The sequence below is a fragment of the Dromiciops gliroides genome, chromosome 2, assembly GCF_019393635.1.
Source record: "Dromiciops gliroides isolate mDroGli1 chromosome 2, mDroGli1.pri, whole genome shotgun sequence".
NCBI lineage: Eukaryota > Metazoa > Chordata > Mammalia > Microbiotheria > Microbiotheriidae > Dromiciops > Dromiciops gliroides.
This window is the reverse complement of record NC_057862.1, coordinates 236,810,078-236,831,804: the sequence shown is the minus strand read 5'-3', so window position 1 is coordinate 236,831,804 and position 21,727 is coordinate 236,810,078. Positions and strand designations below refer to the sequence as shown.

General features: G+C 38.1%; 1 protein-coding gene across 7 annotated transcripts in view; it reads right to left on the bottom strand.

Moving 5' to 3' along the window:
* Nucleotides 1-21,727, bottom strand: part of AREL1 (apoptosis resistant E3 ubiquitin protein ligase 1) — a 69,007-nt gene that overhangs the window by 37,971 nt on the left and 9,309 nt on the right. For all 7 annotated transcript variants that reach the window (XR_006354782.1, XM_043983719.1, XM_043983717.1 and 4 more), the window contains exon 2: nt 4,840-5,130. The gene's annotated coding sequence lies outside the window, so the exon portion shown is untranslated. The remainder of the gene's footprint in view (nt 1-4,839; nt 5,131-21,727) is intronic.

Here is a 21,727-nt window from a genome sequence, read left to right as displayed (position 1 = left end):
TGCAGTATCTTCTGCATAAAGTTTTCTCTCATTCCCCTCCCACCCAAATCACCTTATACTTAACTACTTTGTGTATATGTATGTGTGTCTATGCATGGCTTCATAATTATGCTGTCTGTATTTTATATGTTCTTTTTGTTTCCCCCATTTAAGGTCACTGAGAGCAGGAATTGTTTCATCCTTTACAATGGCATCCCCAGTGACTAGCACGGTGCTCAGTACATAGTAGATCCTTAATAAATACTTACTGATTGATTGATTTTCTAATACCTAATATTTCCCATACTAAGTATACTATATTGTCTCTAACTTTTATATTTTCTCTTTTCTTATCCCCCGTGAATGTTATACCAAAGACCTCCTTCGCTTGTTACTTAAAACACAAGATAACACAATTTAGAGCTAGAAGTTACCTTATAGATCATCTATTCCAACTATCATTTTTCAGATAAGAAAACTAAGGCTCAGGGAAGTTAAATGCCCTCCCTGTCCAGGGTCACACAGTATTACTGAGCAAGGGTTTGAACCCAGACGCTCCACCTACAAAGCCAGTGGGACTCTTTCTACTCTCAGGCCACACTACAACTTCCCTACTTGCTTCACTTCAAGTTTGACCCCTTAAGGATACTGTGTTTCTTTTGGAAGGAACTGTGAGCTGCCTCCGCCATTCTAGAGAGCAATTTGGATTTATGCCCAAAAGACTTTAAAACTGTATATTCCCTTTGACTCAGCAATAGCTCTGCTACCTATGTCTGTACCCCAAAGTGATCAACAAAAATGGAAAAGGAGCCACGTGTACAAAAATATTTGTAGCAGCTCTTTTTGTGTGTGTGGTGGCAAAGTATTGGAAACTGAGGGGATAACCATCAATTGGAGAATGGCTGCACAAGTTGTGGTATATGAATGTGATGGATATTGCTGTGCTCTCAGAAATGATACACAATAACAGCAATTTTGTAACTATAATCAACTGGGAAAAACTTGGAAACTCTGGTCAATAAAATGATCCATGACAATTTCAAACTACTCATGATGAAAAATGCTATCCACCTCCAAACTGATAAGCTCTGAGTGAAAATTGAAGCATATTTTTTTCTCTTTATTTTTCCAGGCTTTTTTTTTTCCCAGGATGGATAATGGGGCAGCTAGGTGGCACAGTGGATAGAGCACCAGCCCTTTAGTCAGGAGGAACTGAGTTCAAATCCAGCCTCAGACACTTAATACTTACTAGCTTTGTGACCCTAGGCAAGTCACTTAACCCCAACTGCCTCAGCAAAAAAAAAAAAAAAAAAAAAAAAAAAGATGGCTAATGCAGAAATGTTTTGCATGACTTCATATGTATACAGGTTATCATATTTCTTACCTTCTCAAAGGGTGGGGAAGGGAGAAAACTTGGAACTGAAAATAAAAATAAAAAAAAAACAAAAACAAAAAACAAAAAAAGAATTCAGTGTTCCTCCTCTTAGTGACCTATTCTAAAACCTTCTCTGATTTCTGTGCTTCCACTGTCTACAACCCTCTCACTACTTACTGTTCTCTAAACATGCTTTTACTCACATAATTCACTCTACACTTAGTGCTCTTCCCGACCCATTTCCACGTGTCAGAATTTTGCTCATCTTTCAAGGTCTGGTTCAACTGCTGCCTTTTCCATCAATGTCCCTAACCACCCCCCCAAGAGCAAAAAAGAGCTTCCCCTCCTATGAACTTCTGTAACAATATCTGTACCTTTCCAATGTACAGTTCTACTTTATGACTATTTGTGTATGATCTTAACTTATTTTCTTTCCTACAAGATTGAAAGCTATTCAAGGTCAGACTTCGTTTTGTTTTGTTTTTTTTCCCCTTCCTTCATAGTGTTTAGCATAGTGCCTGGCACATAGTAGGTACTTAATAAGTGGTTATTGATTAATAAATGCTTGAACAAATTGTACCAAATGCTTTTTTTTTTCAGGGCAACGAGGGTTAAGTGACTTGCCCAGGGTCACACAGCTAGTACGTGTCAAGTGTCTGAGGCTGAATTTGAACTCAGGTGCTCCTGAATCCAGAGTGGGTGCCTTATCCACTGCACCACCTAGCTGCCCCCACCAAATGCTTTTTTACTTAAAAATTCTAGCAATCGGGGGCAGCTAGGTGGCGCAGTGGATAAGGCACCCACTCTGGATTCAGGAGCATCTGAGTTCAAATTCAGCCTCAGACACTTGACACGTACTAGCTGTGTGACCCTGGGCAAGTCACTTAACCCTCAATGCCCTGCAAAAAAAAAAAAAAAAAAAAGACAAACAAAAATTCTAGCAATCTGGGAAGCACATGGTTATTTTCAGCAAGGCAATGATCCAATAAAACCCTGAAGGACTTAAGAAAATTGCAATCCATCTACAGAGAAAAAACTGATGGTATCTGAAAACAGATTGAAACATTTTTTTTCTTTGACAATTCTTTAATCTGAAGTTTTGTTTTTTAACTGTTTTCTCTCACAACCTAGCTAATGTGGGAATGTTTTCCATGACTACTCATGTATAACTTAAAAAAAAATTTCTAGCAATCTTTCCAGGTGGGGACATTGCCCTCTCCTGAGCCTCTCCTAACCATCCCTACTCTCAGTCCCTTGCCAAAATAATGATCAAAAGCACAGCTCTGATCATGTCAGTCTCCAAAAAACCTGCAATAGTCCCCTACTGCCCACCAAAGAAAACCACCTGGAATTCAAGGACCATTTTAGTACAGCTACCCTCCCTCATGCACCCCATGCACCAGCCGTGTTCAATTATTCTCCAATACCCTAAATAAGCCCCAAGTTTTTCTTTTCTTTTTTTTTTTTTTTTAGTGAGGCAGTTGGGGTTAAGTGACTTGCCCAGGGCCACACAGCTAGTGTTAAGTGTCTGAGGCCGGATTTGAACTCTGGTACTCCTGACTCCAGGGCTGGTGCTCTATCCACTGTGCCACCTAGCTGCCCCACCCCAAGTTTTTCTACTTCTAGAGATTTGGTTCTACCTTTTCCTACACCTCTGCCTCTCAAAATCCTACTCATTCTTCAAGACCCAGGTCAAATGCCACCTCCTCCAAGCACGAAATCATCCTCAAGTCTCTCTCGTTGAGGTAATTTCTCCTTCTGTGTATTCACAGCACTTTTTTTTATACCATCTTTTATGACACTTATCTTATTCCACTTTCTATTATGAGCATTTATTTATGTCTCAACTTCCTTTTTAAGACTGTAAACTTCTTGAGGGCAGAGATCATTTCATATTCATCTTTGGATCCCCCTGGAGTATCAAATAGTAAGTATTAAATATTTACTGAATTGAAATTGGATTAGACTACTCTGACTAGTGATATACTTATTTAGGCTAAAGACCCAACTCTTCAAGTGCATGATACAAGAACACAACTGTATACTATGTTCATGATCACAGTGTTTATTTCTTCTATCAGTTTATACAGCAACTAACCCACTTTCTCCTAATCATAACTTCCCCAATAAAATTCCATGTCTGATCCAAGTCCAAAGAAACATTTCAACTTTTATCCAAATTGGTTCTTATATTTCAAAGTTATAAGGATGTTGTTTGTTTGTTTTAACAGCCTAGGTTATTGTGACATCCTGTGCTGACAGAATCACAATCCTTACTGAGGGAGAATAAGCAAAATTCCAGACAGTGAAGTACTCTCATTATTTTATTTTATTATTTTTCCTTTTTTTTGCGGGGCAATGAGGGTTAAATGACTTGCCCAGGGTCACACAGCTAGTAAGTGTCAAGTGTCTGAGGCTGGATTTGAACTCAAGTCTTTCTGAATCCAGGGCCAGTGCTATATCCACTGCGCCACCTAGCTACCCTGACAGTGAAGTACTCTTGGGGAAAAAAAGTAGATTGATGAAAAAAATGAACGTGGGCATAAGAGGAAATCTGGTTCCCTTACAACTCAATTATTGTAATTACAGATGACAAAGTGTTAAGACCAATGATTCCTTTATGAAGCCTGAACACTTTTCTGACTGAATCGGACAGGACATCCCTGTTGCTGACAGAAGATGGCCATTCCTTCAGATGATCCTTAAAAGACAGTTCACAAGTGAAGATGCAAGCTCAGCAGAGGAGATCTTAAAAATCAAGGTAGGAGCCAAGCTCTGGGGAGATGCCATCCTTGAATACAAGTACAAGTTGGAGAATAATCCCACAAGGGGTTCTTCACGGGTAACAATACGAGATAAACTATTCTAATCTATTGTGTCTCTTGAAAAGGCTAAAAATGGAAAGGCAAAACCTTCTTGTTCTACAATGGAAATGTTTTTCCACTTAAAACAAAAAAGACTGGGGCTCCACAGCAAATGTTTGTTGAAAAAAACAAAAAAAGACTAAAGCTATAAGATAAAATACAAAAATAGGATATAACCTGAACTATCTAATGTAGTTCCTTGTTTAAGGACCTTGGACAAGTTCCCTACTCCCTTTGGTACATTACCTAATAAAAGGAAACAAAGTAAAAAAAAAAAAACCTTGTCTTGGAGCTGCCTCAGGGAAATGCTGGGATATATGATGATATAATGACTTCTAAAGTCTTTGGAAAATATACAAGGTTAATATTGTACTACTAAATGATTTTTTAGGCCTAACATTAAAGAACAGCACTGGAAAAGCCACTTGTCCATGAATAAATGCTAATTTTTTTTAACACTCTCAAAATTACAAGGTTGCAACACCTGTGTCAAATCTAGCTGTCACTGTGGTTCTGCTAAACAAGGCCCTTTCACAATTAAGGTATTTCTTTCTGGAAATGGCCATACCATGATTTTCCTTATGCCAACAATAACAACCTGAAATCACACCAACATCTTACCTTTAAAGGAGGGCCCATGTTCTGAGAGTTGAGGTAGCACAGTCATTCATTAAACCAATTTTCTCTTGGTTTCTGTTGCCTTTCTTTCCACATGGAGAAAAAAAGGGGGCAAGGTAAATAGGAACGGTCTGTCCATCAGACCTGCTAAGTATCACAGTGAAGTGGAGTGTTTGGAAGTCACTGTGAATCCCAAGAAGAAAAATTAAACCTAAGACTACGATTCCATCTCTGGTCCTCCTCTCTACAAGGCACAGTCCATCCAATCAGATGTATGTGTTCCAGCTTCCCAGCCTGAAAAGGAATGAAATCAGCTGATTATTTTCTGAAAGACAGGACCAAACAAAATGATCATGAAAAAGTAGAACAGTAAGAAGAAAGGGGAAGGCACTGGGAAAGAGGGAGGGAAGAGTAAAAAGAATAATCAAGATCTAATTATGGGGTAGCTAGGTGGTACAGTAGATAAAGCACCAGCCCTATATTTAGGAGGGCTTGAGTTAAAAATCTAGTCTCAAACACTAGACACTTACTAGCTGTATGACCCTGGGCAAGTCACTTAACCCCCATTGGCCCGCCAACCTCAACCTTCATTGCCCCACCAAAAAAAAAAAAAGATCTAATTAGACTCTAGTCAGATTTTCCAATTAAAATGATTTCATAGAGCAGCTAGGTGGCGCAGTGGATAAAGCATGGGCTCTGGATTCAGGAGGACCTGAGTTCAAATCCGGCCTCAGACACTTGATACCTACTAGCTGTGTGACCCTAGGCAAGTCACTTAACCCTAATTGCCTCACAAAATCAATCAATCAATCAATAAATAAAATGACTTCGCCATCATATCCTTAATTTTAATTGAATCACATAGCAGTAACAAGCTTAACACATCAATAAAACCTGACCCTCCAATGTTTTTTCAGTTCTTACAGAGTAAATTCCAAATTCCTTACTATGATATCCAAGGCATTCCCTGCTGTAGTCCGAAGCTAGCTTTCTGTTCTTACCTCTCACTATTTCCCTTTTCTAAGACCTATTCTGCTGCAAAACTAAAATACTGAACACTCCCCGAAGACATCATGAGCTTTTGCTCATTGTGTTCCTTCTTTAATTCATTCCAACAAACATATATTGAATGACTTGAGAGGTAACATGGCAAAGGGAATAGGGCACTGGAGACTTCAAATCAAGAAGACCTGGGATATATAAATATCCTGCCTCATACATTTACTTGCAAGGACATTATTAGCTTCTCTGTGCTTCAGTTTCCTCGGCTGTAAAAAGAGCAGGTTGGTTTCAATGGTCTTTACAATCCCTTCTAGCTCTAAACCTATGATCCTGAGATCCTATTATAAGGGCACACGAGCATTGTATTAGTGGCACATACAACCCATAGGTTGTTTCAACCACTCTAGAAGGCAATCCAGAATTATGCCTTTAAAAAGTGATGTAAGGGGCAGCTAGATAGAGCACTGGCCCTGGATTCAGGAGTACCTGAGTTCAAATCCAACCTCAGACACTTAACACTTACTAGCTGTGTGACCCTGGGCAAATCACTTAACCCTAATTGCCTCAAAAAAAAAAAAGTGATGTAAGATGTCCATGCCTTTTCACCCAGATTTTTCCATTGCTAGGCCTGTATACCCTTGAGGAAGTTAAAAAACAGAAAAGTCCCATATATGCCAAAATATTCATAGCAATAATTTTGGTGTCACCCAGTGACAGGAAAGGGCTAAGCAGATTGTGGCATATGACCATAACAGAATACTATTACACCAAAAGAAATGAAAAAGATGAAGAATTCATAGAAACATGGGAACATGAAACTTGGAAAACAATTATGTTCATGGGACACATGAATTGATGCATGTATAATAAGGATATGTTTAATTGTTGTTCAGTCATGTCTAACTCTTTGTAACCCCATTTAGGGTTTTCTTAGCAAAGATATTAGTGGTTTGCCATTTCCTTCTCCAGATCATTTTACAAATGAGGAAACTGAGGTAGTAGAGTTAAGGGACTTGCTCAGGATCACACAGCTACTAATTGTCTAAAGTCAGATTTGAACACAGGGAGATGAGTCTTCCTGACTCCAGGCACTCTTTTCACTGTACTACCTGGCTGCCCATAAAGATATGTTCATGAATAATTAAAACAATATACACAAAGACAATGATGTAAAGGGAAAGAATGATGAAATAAAACCAAGTTTGCCCCAACAGGGGGAGGGGGAGAAGCACCTTCCTCCCTCCAATGAAGAGATGGGGGACTATGCATTAGGAAGGAGCAGGTGCTTTCATACAAAATCAATGTGTTAGTTGGTTTTGATAAACTGCTATTTTTCTTTTTTCATCTTTTTTATAGGAGGAGACTCACTGAGTAGGGGAGAGGTGAATAGTATATTTGGAAATGCTCCTTCTGTAAAAATACAAGGCATCAATTAAAAAATGCTTCTGTGCAGAATATTGGGCAAAGTCTTGGGAGAAATACAAAATTTAGATGAGATGCACTCCCTGCCTCAGAGTTTACAGACTAGTTGAGGGAAAGATAAACAGAAAATAATAATGCAATATTACATGCCAAGTATGTTACAGAGGTGTGAAACAGTGAGTCCTTCAGAGAAAAGTACCTATAGACGGGCAACTGTAAGCATTACAAAGGAGGTATAATTTTAAATTGAGCTTTGAAAGATGGGTAGGAATTCAACAGGTAAATAAGAGACGGGAAGACATTCTAAGCACAGAGAACAGCCTAAGCAAAAACAAAACAGGGATGGGAAAGAAAATACCATGTTCAAAAGATGAAGAACAATTCAGTTCAGCTGGAGCCAAGCCATCTAGTTGGGGGGGGGGGGCGGGGGTGGAGATGCAGGGTAACACACCTGTGGAAAGCCTTAAATGCCAAGCAAAGGAGTTTGAACCTTGTATGATAGTCAAATAAGTAGTCACTCAAGATTTTTCAGTAGAGGAGTAATGTGGCTAGATTTTATATATATAAAATGTCTGGTAACAGTATAAAGGATAAATTAGATGAGGAAGAAAATGAAAGCAATTTCAATTGTCCTGGTAATTAGTAAAGAGAATCTATAATATGGTGGCTACATTGGGAATAAAGTAGATAGGCATGACTTTGTGGAAAATGTTCCTAGATGTCCTTCCCTACCATCTCTTCTCGTTAAAATCCTACCCATCAAGGAAGCTAGGTGGTGTAGGTGGATAAAGCACCGGCCCTGGATTCAGAAGGACCTGAGTTCAAATCCGGCCTTAGACACTTGACACTTATTAGCTGTGTGACCCTGGACAAGTCACTTAACCCTCATTGCCCTGCCCCAAAACAAATAAAAATAGATAGATAGATAGATGACTGATAGATAGATCAAATCCTACCCATCATTTGAAGTCATATTCAAAGTCGTCATTGATATCTCTTCACCCTGACCCTGTACAAGATGAAAGAATTTCACCATTCTCTGTCACCACTACACTTCATTCCTCTTCCAAAGACCCATCATGTTTTGCCTTGTATTAAAATTATTCTTAAGCATGTCCTATCTCCCTGTAAGAGACAGTAAGCTCCTTGAGGGCAACAACTATACACTGTTTATCTTTGCAACTCCCACTGTGTTTACAGACAGTAGGTACTCAATAAATATTTGTGGAACTGAATGGATGAGAATCAGACCTCAGCAATCTCCTAGTGAACTTCAATAAGAGTCAGTAGTCAGTATAGGCATAAAAGAATACGAAGGATCTTTTTAAAAAAAGAGTAAAAAGCATCGGAGCAGCTAGGTGGCACAGTGGATAAAGCACCAGCCCTGGATTCAGGAGGACCTGACTTCAAATCTGGCCTCAGACACTTGATACTTATAGCTGTGTGACCCTGGCAAGTCACTTAACCCTCACTGCCTTGCAAAAAAAAAAAAAAAGGAAAGAAAAGAAAAAAAAAAGTAAAAAGCATCTGCCTAAAGTAAAAAGTTCACACATATACAAAGGAAAAACACTAGAAACTTTCTCAATAAACAGGAATAAAGCAAGGATGGTCCTCTGTCCCTTCTATTATATGAAAGTTCTAGAAATGCTAGCAATAGCAATAAGACAAGAGAAAGATATTAGAAGCATTAAAGACAGGCAAAGAGACAAAACTATCACTATTTGCTGATGGCATAACAATTTATTTAGATAATCTTAAAGAATCAGCAGAAAAACTAATTGAGATACTTAATAAACTCAGTGAAGTCAAGACTCTCGCATGGTATCAATAACAACAATTATTGAATTTGCCTTCATTCCCTTCCCCATGAATTCTGTACATTCTAGCCAGTTAGTTAGCTTCTATAATTTGGCCATATCACTCCTTTGCTGAAAAATCTTCAATTGCTCCATATTGCCTCTCATGTAAAGTTCAAATTCCACAGAATTAACATCATTTCTATATAGCAATAGCAAAATTGATGAGACAATAATAGAAGTCCCATTCAAAATAACTATAATATCTGAAAACCAATTTACCAAAGCACATTCAATAACTGTATGGAGGCTGGTCCTTCTAGTGTTAACCCCAATTGCCTCATACACCCAAAAAAGTAGTCCTAAAACAACCATATTTCTAGGGAATACATTACAGAGCTAAACAAAATAATGACTAAATTCACTTAGAGGAACAAAAGATCTAGAATATCAAGGGAAATAATGAAAAGGTAGGAATGAAGGGGTATTAGCACTTCCAGACATGAAACTATATTATGAAACAATAATCATAAAAAATCATTTGGTACTAGTTAAAAATAAGAACAGATCGATGAATGGAACACACTACATGAAGAAGAATCAAAAAAAAATTTAACTCAATACACTAAAAACAGAAATTACCTAGGAAAGACCTCCCTATTTCACAAGAACTGCTGGGAAAACTGGAAAGCAGACTAACAAAAGCTGGGCTTGGGGAGACCAGTACTTTATAACATATTCTGTAATATATGCAAAATAGATATGTGATCTGAAAATCAAAGATCATACCATAAAAAATTTACAAGAAAAGCATATGCCTTTCACAGCTCTGGACATGAGATGATTTTCTAATTAAAGAAGGGATAGAGGTAAGCTTAAAAGATAAAATAGATAATTTTGATTACATTACATTGAAAGGCTTTTGCATGAACAAATTTGATGTAACTAAAATAAGGGAATCTGTTAAATGGGGAATAAATGTTTGTATCAAATATCTGAGAAGAGTCTGATATCCTAGTTATAAAGACAAGTAACAGAAATATGCAATACCAAAAGCCATTCCCTCATAGATAAGTGGTTAAAAGATACAAACAGTTCCCAGAACTGTGAACTAGTAACAACCATATGAAAGAATCCTCTAAATCACTAATAAGAAATGCAAATCAAAATAATCTTGAGGTTCTACCTCATACCCCACAAATTGGCAGAAACTACCAAAAAATAAGAATAGTTAAAGTTGGAGGGGAATTGGCCCAACCATTTGGAAAAGTAACTTGAAACTGTGCAAATAAAGTGACTAAAATGTCCATATCCTGTGACCCAGCAATGATACTGGTAGGGTCAATGATAAAAAAAAGTATCTATATACACCAAAATATTATAGCAGCACTTTTTTTGGTAGCATAGAACTGGAAGACAAAGTACATGCACCTTGATCAGGGAATGGCTAAACATATTGTGGTACAAGTATGTAATGGAATATTGTAAGAAACAATATGATGAATACAGAGAAACATAAAAAGACTTATATGAACTGATGAAAAACAAAATGAACAGAACCAAGAAAACAACATACATAAATATAATAATGTAGATGGAAAGAACAACCACAACAAAACAACAGAAAGTGAAGGCTATGAAAATTACAATGGCCAAAAATCTCTCCTGGTTCCAAAGGAACCCTCCTTCCTGTTTTTTTGCAGAGATGGAGGACTAACATGAGACTTGGGGGGGAGGTGGGGTATATAATAGTTAGTTTTACAGAACTTTATAAAACCTTCCTCTCTATATTCTTTATTACAAAGATGGCTCTCTAAGACGGTGGGGAAGGATAAAGTAAGAAAGGAGGGAGATATAAAAGCAAAATGTCAATAGGATTTATTTTTTACAAACAAACTCAAAAATGAATGCTAAAAGAGCAAATGGGATAAAGAAAAATGATGACAAAATCAGCACGGACATTACATATACTGCTGGCTTAACAAATACCATCAGCATTAAGAAGATAGGCAAACATTTCCTTCTGGTTTACATAACTCTGCTTTGTTGTGTGTAGTTTCCCAGATGAGGAAGCAAAGTAAAAAAGATCTCTGTGGACATGAAAGTCACCTCACCATATGATGACCCACAATGCCCCCGACCATCTCATCATCACAAATCTTCTCATTAAAGTAAATGTCATTCAGATTTAGAAACTGACAAAAATCACTAGACTAGTAACCTGAACATGGTAACTAGTAGAACTAACTTGGATCAAATGGGTATAATCACCAAAAGGAAAAGATACATTAGTTCTTTTGATGTGAAGGATGTTAATGGAAACAGTTTTGCCACTAGGCTTTCAGACATTTTTGTTATTAGCAAAGGTAACAAACCCTGGATTTTTCCGCCCAAAGAAAAGGGTCTCCACATCAAAACTGGCAGAGAAAGAGAAGGGATTAGCAGCCAAACAAACTCAAAAATGAATGCTAAAAGAGCAAATGGGATAAAGAAAAATGATGACAAAATCAGCACGGACATTACATATACTGCTGGCTTAACAAATACCATCAGCATTAAGAAGATAGGCAAACATTTCCTTCTGGTTTACATAACTCTGCTTTGTTGTGTGTAGTTTCCCAGATGAGGAAGCAAAGTAAAAAAGATCTCTGTGGACATGAAAGTCACCTCACCATATGATGACCCACAATGCCCCGACCATCTCATCATCACAAATCTTCTCATTAAAGTAAATGTCATTCAGATTTAGAAACTGACAAAAATCACTAGACTAGTAACCTGAACATGGTAACTAGTAGAACTAACTTGGATCAAATGGGTATAATCACCAAAAGGAAAAGATACATTAGTTCTTTTGATGTGAAGGATGTTAATGGAAACAGTTTTGCCACTAGGCTTTCAGACATTTTTGTTATTAGCAAAGGTAACAAACCCTGGATTTTTCCGCCCAAAGAAAAGGGTCTCCACATCAAAACTGGCAGAGAAAGAGAAGGGATTAGCAGCCAAACAAAGCAATGGATAAATGGCTGCACATTAGAACTAATAGAGTTTTTATAGTCAATTCAAGAATTTACAAAAGGATTTTTTTTTTAAATAAAGATCAAAAGAGGGAGCATACACAGTGAAGAGCCAAAGGGTAAGAAATTACCCTGGAGGGTTGCAATAGGATCTGAAGAACTAAGATTCAATGAAGGAGATGGTCATTGTCAAGTATTTCAGTTGTCTAAAAAGAAGGTAAAAAGATTTTTGAATCTGGCTAGGAAGAAACCATCGACACCGCCTGAAAAGTTTCTGTTGTTCATCATCATGGCTGCTCTCTGTCATCTAAATATACTGACAGTGTAAGATCTTACAATTATAAATAGCACCTATTTTTGCAAGGTACATACATTTTAAAGACCTTTCTTCCTGAACAACAACAAAAAAAAATGCATTAAGGTGAGGTGAGGAAACACAAAAAGTTGAGCTCCAAGGAATTTTTTTGCTAAATTCCATTCACTATGAATTAGACCACTTTACTCCCTATATTTGTGATTAGTAGAGGGGCAGCTAGGTGGAGCACTGGCCTGTAATTTGAGAGTACCTGAGTTCAAATCTGACCTCAAACACTAAATGTGTGACTCTGGGCAAGTCACTTAACCCCAACTGTCTTTAAAAAAAAAAAACATTCAGAGCCATCTCCAGTTGCCCCGATAATCTATCTTGCCACTGGATCCAGATGGCTCCAGAGGAGAAAGTGAGGTTGGTGACTTTACACAGCACTTCCTCACTTAAATCCAATTCACTGCAAGTCATGGCATCAGTCATGGTCCTCTTTGAGAAGAAAAGACAAACAACAAGATTAGCAGATTAGAGTTTGCCATCCCTGTAAAAGCAAGTAACCCTCAACCCTCTAGATGCAGTTGTACTTTTAGTTCCAAATTATCTGAAGGGTTCATCATATACATTTTGAAAAATCAAAAAATAAACTAGAAAAATAATTTTTTCAAGTTTTTTCAGAACCCCCTTCAACGAAGGGCTATATCACTTCCTAAATTATATTACTAATTATCTTGGAAGATATTTACCTTAAACTTTCTCTTGTTTAAATTTCACTCTGGTTCCATTCTTTCCATCCTCCCCAATTCCCACCCTAAAAAAATTACCCTTTTCCATAAGATTTCACCCTTGAGATATTTATACAGTTGTATATTTCTGCAGTCTTTGTTCTGCCAAGTTATAAGGATTTCATTTATATTCTTTCCTCATAAGTCAGTCCCTCCAGTTCCTTAATCATTCCTGTTATAATTCTCTGAACTCCCTCCAATTGCTCTATAACTATCTTGTAATGAGGTGCCTTAAACTGATTGCAGCCTTCCAGGAACTGTCTCATCAGTCAAAACAAAATGAGCTAATCCTCCTTAGCTCCATGACATAATAGTTCTGTGTAGGCAATCCCCCCAAATCACACAATACTAGATTACTGAGATATTACACTACAGTTTCCTATGTAATCTTCTGGTTGATAGCCCTATTACCACCTAACCCAGGAAAATAATGTATGCTTACATTCGACTTTTTTTTTTTAAACCATTGTTACTTTTCAGCTTTCTCCACTACTACCCAATATCTGTGTTTCAGATTAATTTTCTCCAGATGCCTTTGCTAAAACTTTAAGTTGCATTTCATGCTGTAATTTCCTGACTAGGTCACCAACATCTTTAGGTTCCTTTGTATTAGTTTTTTGGATTCCCTTGTGTTTTCATCACTTCCTGGTTCAACATCTTCTGCAAATGTAATTCACATGTCACTCCCACTCATTTTCATTATTAGTAAGGATACTAACCTAAACATGACCCAAAGCTGACACCCACTGCCATAAATTCTAACAGCTCAATGTTTAAAATAGTTTTAAAGGCATGTAACAATTTCAAATCTAAACTAATCCGAATTCATTTTCTAGCCCTGTACAACACTCCATATCAGATAGTTTGTCACAATCTTTTTAAAGTGTTTTTTTTAAAACTACTGCATTCTATTTTACCTCTAATTAAGCTGTCCCAATTCTATTATCTCTCTGTTTAAGTTCCAATTTGCCACATTACCAAGGTCTGTTTAAGTTAGACTATGTATGCATTTGGCAAGCTTTTCAAGTTATAAAATATTTTCCCCCTTTAGCCCTAATAAATTGCATTTCCCAATTTAACTTGGAGGGTTCTGCTTCCAGTTCTCCTCAAATTAACATGAAACATTGCTGATGCTGAGTCAAATAAAAACACTATGCCCTGGTCCATATTCAGGTTAAATCAGCTTCGATTAACTATTGCCCTCTAGTTTTAAAACTAGTCCTCTTAAAATTAACTCTTTATTGTCATCATTAGCTGAGGCAGAGTAGCCTGAGTAGTTAAATATGGAAGGATAATTAAGTATCATCCACTGACTGTTAAATGGAAATTTTAGAATTAGAGGATAAAGATAATTATCAGAGATAGTAAAATTTCCAAGTCTCCATTAAATTCTATACTCTGCCTACTGAACAATTCTGTCCCTTACAAATAAAAAACAAACAAAAACCTAATAACCTGGAATTCAACTAAAAACTCTTTAGAATGAAAAGGAGATGGCTATCCACAAATATTTAGGAAGTAGAATATAAAACAAAAACAGTTTGTCTTTTTAATTGGGCAAATCATTTAACCTGAGTCTCAGTTTCCCTACTTATAAAACTAGGGGGTAGGACTTAAGGTCCCTTTCTATCTTATGATTCTATGAAATACATCTTTAGAACAGGGGGAGCAAAAAGAATTCAGACCTGAACAGGAAGGAAAAGAGAAGCAATCATTGAATAGTTTGTGACCACACGATCTAGAGACAGAAACACGGAAAACTGACTTATCTTTGTCATATACACAGGTCACTAAGGTGCCAGTTTCAATTTGATAGTCCTCATCCTCATGTTTTTCTTACATATAAAAAGTGGACTTCCACTGTGCCAATGACCTGCAGAATTAGAAAGCACCCCATGGTTCCCATACCAAGGCAGCTTTGGATACTTAAGTGACCCTGGGACACTGACTCTTGGTTGCAGTGGGAAAATTTCAGGCCTAATTCCCTGAATCTGACAAGCCGTCTCCCTCAATAAGTCCAGGAAGTTATTTCATTAAGATTTGCATGAAATGGTAGGCAAGCAGCCAGTTCTGTAGCCCAGTGGGGTAGAACTAGAGCTACCTACCACATTTAGAATGTCTCTTCCTTTCCCTCACAACATATCTAAGTAAACATTTATGTATATATGTATATGCTTTACATATATAAAAATGGGTATTAGTAGAGTCAGAAATGCTGAATCTCCTTATTTTCTGCCCTATTTTTATTTCTAAGTATATCCAGTATTTTATATACTAGAAAGAATAACCTTAGCTCATCAGCACTTCTGTAGTAGCTGAAACCATGTCAGACTCTAAAGAGAAAAACTCGAACTAGCCTCAAAAATCTCAAGGTAAAGCAGCCAGCTCTATGGGAAAACCAATTCAGATATTCTAATGCCTTCACTAAGTTTCTTTCTTGCCTACCTAACAATCAAGTGCCAGCAAACCCTGGTTATCTAATGCTTTCTCAGGAAACTTCACATTGCCTGTAGGGAGAAATAACAATTAGAGTCAACAAAGTTCCAGGAATCAAGGTCCAATGAAACAACAGTTGTCATCAACAGGGGGCAAAACCCTCAAAAAGCTGGAATTATTTACCTCGTAGCCATTGCCCCTCCCTATTCAGCACCAGTCAGGGAATTCAACAGAGAGACCTGTTCTCCAAGGAACAAAACCAAAAAAAGCACATGCGTTTCCAACAGCAGGCTCAATTCCCATTAGGGCATGGAATCTTTTCTTTCCTCTTCCCACTACTCCCACTTACAAGTTAATGCTTTGGAGAAAATTGTTCTTTGAATCTTTCTCCATCTATTTTTTTTTTTGGTCATCTCCAAAGAGATGACAAAAACTTCTTTATCATCATGAAATAAGATTTGAAAGGGTGGAGGTTTCCTTTTCCCACTCGTTTCAATATCTGCAATAGAAATCAACACAAAATGGAACTTCCCAAAGGGAGCAAAACGGTTGTCACACCTGGACAGTTCAATCTTTGACTGGGAGGAAAAAGAATGATATAGGAAATGTTTTCTCCCAAAGACATTATAGAATTCCCTCTATCCAGTGGTTTAATCTGCGGTGAAAAAGTACAATCAAGTACAAAAAGATACCTGTAACTCAAATTTACAAATAGGGGTTAACACCTCAAAAGAACCAAGCAACCTGCATCAAAAATTATGGATCCTTTTGCACTATTAGTGTAACTAGGAACTTGGAAAATAGGGAGATATCTTTGCAGCATATCTCTAAAGCGTTTTTTTTAGGGGGAGGCAGATGAGAGCCCCCCACAGGTGGGAAATTCAGCAGCCATTCACAGGTCCCATCCCACTGTTAGACATATACCTTGAGAAAGTCAAAGACATAAAGGTCTCATCTGTCAAAATATTCATAGCAGCACTTTTTGTAGTAATAAAGAACTAGAAAATGGATGCTCCTAGATTAGGGAATAACTCAATAAATTGTGGTACATAAATATAATGGAATATTAATGTGCTTTAAGAAATTACCAATATAATACAGAGATACATGGGAAGATTTGTATGAATAAATGCAAAATACAAGCAGGAAAACAATGAATACAATGTAAATGGACAGAACAAAAGAAATCATTGAATGGTGTGAAATTATTATGACCTAGTTTGACCCCAAAGAAAAGGAAAAAAGATATCTTCTCCCTGTTTCTTTGCAGAGGTGGGGGACTATGAGTGTGGAATAATATGTAATGTTAGACTTTTTTGATATGTTGGCTAGTTTTGCTGACCTTTTTTCCTCTTCTTTTTAATTTTAATAAGGGATGAATCTCTAGGAAGAGGAGGACAGGGATATATAGAGAAATATATACATATGTACATAAATATGTACATAAAACAAGAGATCAAGCATTTATTTTTTAAAAGAAATGATAAATATGAAGAACTCAGAAAAGCAAAGGGAAATTTATATGAACTTAAGCAAAAGGAATTAAGCAGAACAAAAAACCAAACCAAAACAAAAAAATGACCACAGCAGTTTAAACTGAAAGAATGAGGGGGAAAAAACTGTAAAAAAAACCCTGTGCATTTAAATTGAACAAGCCTGGCCCCAAAGAAAAAGAAAGTATACCTTGTTCCCTTCTTTTTCCAAAGTGGGAGTTGATGAATGTGAAACATTGTACAGCTGTCAGACTCAGTAGAGATTGATTAGTTTTTAAGAACTGCCTTTTGTTCTTTTTCTTATTCTTTGCTACAAAGAATAGCTCTCCGGTGAAGGAGGTGGGAGGGTGGATACATGTAAAAGGAAAATTTTTAAAGAAGATGAACCTTTGTGAGGGAAAAATTCATCCTCTTCTCAATAATTCTCAGGAACTCAGCAGGGAGGTGACAAAGGCTTTATTTTCTTCTCATGAGAAGGAGGCACCCTAGTGTGCAGCTAGTGGGTGCACCGAAAGGGGGCTCGCAGGCCCTATTTTATACCCTAGTCCCTAACGCGAATGGACCTTCCCCTTTTTCATCACTGGTCGGGGTTACAATCTACGCCCCAAAACTAGCTAATCGGAACGCAGTATTCCCACCCCTCTTCCTTGTATGGGCATAACTCAGGAGTGGACCTTATACTTCCTTATATGGACAGAACTCTGGAGAGGACCTAATTGAGACCAGGGCTCCCTGAACCATGTGACCTTGCTAACCTGAGGGGGAGGAGGGGACCTGAGACCTTTGTCCTACAAACAGGTCAGGGGAGTATGACTGACTTGTTATATCCACACTGAGAGGAGACAACTACCCATTTCTCACAACCTTTCACAAAGCAACACGTATGATAGTGAAGCAAGGAGACCCAGGAAAACAATATCCACAGGGGCTCTATGTAAATGGGGGGGAAAAAAACCTGAAAATGAATGCACTGGACTATGAGCTCCCTTAGGACAGGGACTGTTTCTCACTTTTCTTTGTACCTTCTCTAGCACAATGCCTGGCTTGTGGGAGGTGCTAAATAAAACCGGAAGACTTAACTAAGTCATTACAAAGTGACCCAGAGAAGAGGTGGAAAAGTGAGCTTCCTTCTCTTTGCACAGTCTAGGGACTATGGTTGCAGAATACTGCGTATACTGGTAGGTGTAAATTGATGTGTTTATTGGTTTTACTGAACTACTTTTTTCTTTCCTTTTTTTTTTTTGTTTTTGTTGGGGCAATGGGGGTTAAGTGACTTGCCCAGGGTCACACAGCTAGTAAGTGTCAAGTGTCTGAGGCCAGAATTTAACTCAGGGACTCCTGAATCGAGGGCCGGTGCTTTATCCACTGCTGGCCCCCATTTTTCCTTTCTTTTGACCTTTGTTAAAAGGGATGACCCCATTGGTATGGGAGGAGAGGGAGAATATATTCATAAACAAGTGATGTAAAAACAAAACAATTATAAAAGATTTAAGTAATTCTAAATGAAAGTGGTTTAAAAACAAAAGGATTATAAAATAATATTATGGGGCAAGCTAGGTGGCCCAGTAGATAGAGCACTGGCCCTGGATTCGGGAGGACCTGAGTTCAAATCGACCTCAGACACTTAACATTTACTAGCTGTATGACCCTGGGCAAGTCACTTAACCCCAATTGCCTCACCCCCCCAAAAAAAAAAATTATAATAAGAGTTTGAGACACTGCTAGGCCAAAAAAGAGAGAGAAAACAAATACTTCAGATATAAGGTATACACCAAAGATAATAGCGTAACAAAAACTCAAGACCTGCTCAACTGAGAAGTTGAGGAACAAAGGAGAATGTAGAGTTGAACAACGGTTGAAGGTTTAGATTTTTCCAGATCTTTGCTTTAGGGTATTGGGAAGAATTTGCTAACTGATGATTAATAACCTGGGCAAATATACAGAGAGGCAGCCTCCATTAGGAGTCCCAGTAGGAGTAAGCCAGAAGTACCAAAATTTCAGCAGTCAAGAAAGAATGTTTCTTTTGTCATATGTAGAAATTGCACTGCCTATATGTCTTCCAAAGCAAATCAAAACAACATGTGTAAAAAAAAATTCAGGTTAATATCTTGCATTTTTGTATAAAAGAAGGTAAAAAGGAAGAATGACTCTCTACTTTCTAGTTTATAAGGGCTCATTCAAATGTTTCTTGAAGGGGGAGGCTAGGTGGCACAGTGGATAAAGCATTGGCCTTGGATTCGGGAGGCCTGAGTTCAAATCCAGCCTCAAGACACTTGACACTAGCTGTGTGACCTTGGGCAAGTCACTTAACCCTCATTGCCCTACCCCAAAAAAAATTTTTTTTAATCAAATGTTTCTTGAATGAAAAGAACTACTTTGGGGGCAGCTAGGGGGTACAGTGGATAGAGCACCAGCCCTAGATTCAGAAGGACTTGAGTTCAAATTTGGCCTCAGACACTTGACACTTACTAGCTGTATGACCCTGAGCAAGTCACTTAACCCTCATTGCCCCACAAGGAAAAAAAAATTGAAAAGAACCACCTCAGGGGGAAAACAAGAAAAAAAGACTCCAAGGAAGCAAAGGGGAGAATGGGAAAATGTGCAAAAGAAATAAAGCTCAATCTTTGGAGCTATGTACATAATGGGTTCAAGGCTGGTACCATAGAGGACAGAACTAGACCTTAATAGACAGTAGCTTCCTGCGCTTCACAAAGTAACAATCAGGACTCACCAGTGTTGCCAGGAGAGAGGATGTCTATGACTGACCACAGGAAAAAGAGATGAATCCATGAGTTAATCTGACAAACCATCAGGAGGCTGTCTGAAATACAAGGTTTGCCGGCTCTTCATTGATGTTACATCCACTAACCTTGATTGTCTCCCAAGGCTCTGTCCTTGGCCCGCTTCTTTTTTTGTTCTATAATATCTTACCTGGACATCCCATCAGCCTCGCTGAATTCAATTATCATCTCTATGCAGATAAATCCTAGATCTATACATCTATCTATGGTCTCTGCTGTCATGCATCACCAACTGCCTTTTGGCCACCTTGAACTAGATGAACAATTGGCATCTGAAACTTTACATGTCAAAAAACTACATAATCCTTCCCCTTGAGCCCTTCTTGTTGCCAAACTTCTTTATCATAGTCTAGGGAACCATCACTCCCCCAGACCCCAGGTCTGCAACCTCAGCATCATCCTCAACTCTTCACTCTCATAGCCCACAAGTATCATCAACCACCGAATCCTGTCATTTCTACTTTTACGTATACAGATATCACACCAGTCCAAGGCCTCAGCACTTCTCTGTTGCACCAGTATACAACCACCTACTAACTGGTCTCCCCACCTTGAATTTCTCCCTACTCCAATCCATGGTCCACTCGGCTGCCAAGGTTATTTTTCTCAAGCATGGGTACAAACACAACACCCCCACTTCCTGTACTAGATATAAAACAGATGAAAGACAGGAAGAGCCACAATTTCAGCAGTCATGAAGGAATGTTTTAGTTATATTCAGAGGTTGTGCTATGTTCATATTACCTCCACGATCAAATATAAACTCTATTTGATATTTAAAGGTCTTCATAAAGGGAGAGGGGTAGGGCAGTTAGGTGGCACAGTGAATAGAGCTCTGACCCTAGAGTCAGGAGGACCTGAGTTCGAATGTGACCTCAGACACTTAACACTTACTAGTGACTAGGCAAGTCACTTAACCCCAATTGCCTCACAGAAAAAAAAAAAAACAAGGGAGAAGGGTACAGGGGACAATTTAGGCAATATAAAAACAATAGATTTCAATATCACTTTTTTAAAAAATAAAGCTCTTCATAATGTAGTCCCTTCCTACCTTTACAATCTTCTTATAATTTACTCCCTCCACACACTCTACATCCTACTAAAATAACCTACTTGCAGTTCTACAAGCTTGAAAACTCTTATCTCCCACCCCCATGCCTTTGTTCTGGCTCTCCTACAAGCCTGGATTGCTCATCCTCCTCACCTTTCTCTCTTAATTTCTCTGGTTTCCTCCAAGACTAAATTTAAATCTCATCTCCAGCAGAAGGCCTATCCCAGTACCCCTAGCTGTTAAGGATTATTTTCCATCCCCTCTGGAAATACCTTGTATGGACCTAGTTTATTACATATTGTCTCCTCCATTTACAAGTCAGCTCCCTGAGGGCAGGGATTATTTTTGCCTTCTTTTATATCCCCATAGTTTAGCAAAGCACCTGCACATAGTAAGTGCTTAATAAATAGTTGTTGACCGCCACAAGATCTTACCGAGTACCTCTCAAGAACAATCAAACCTGACAACTAATGACCACTTCTTCCAATAATTCTGGCGGGATATAGAAAAGATACAGATGTCAAAGTCTGGGGGGGACAAAGATCCCTGGGGCACACCTGTTATTTTCTTCCATATTGCTTACTGAAGATGTAGTCTTTAGAAGTTAAGAGTGAGGAAGAGTATAGCTTACTAAGAAGATGGTGGCAGAGAATGGGCTTTGGAATTTTGCTGAAGGATACAAGAATAGGGGGCAGCTAGGCGGTACAGTGGAAAGCACTGGTCTTGGATTCAGGAGGACCTGAGTTCAAATCTGGCCTCAGACACTTGATACTTACTAGCTGTG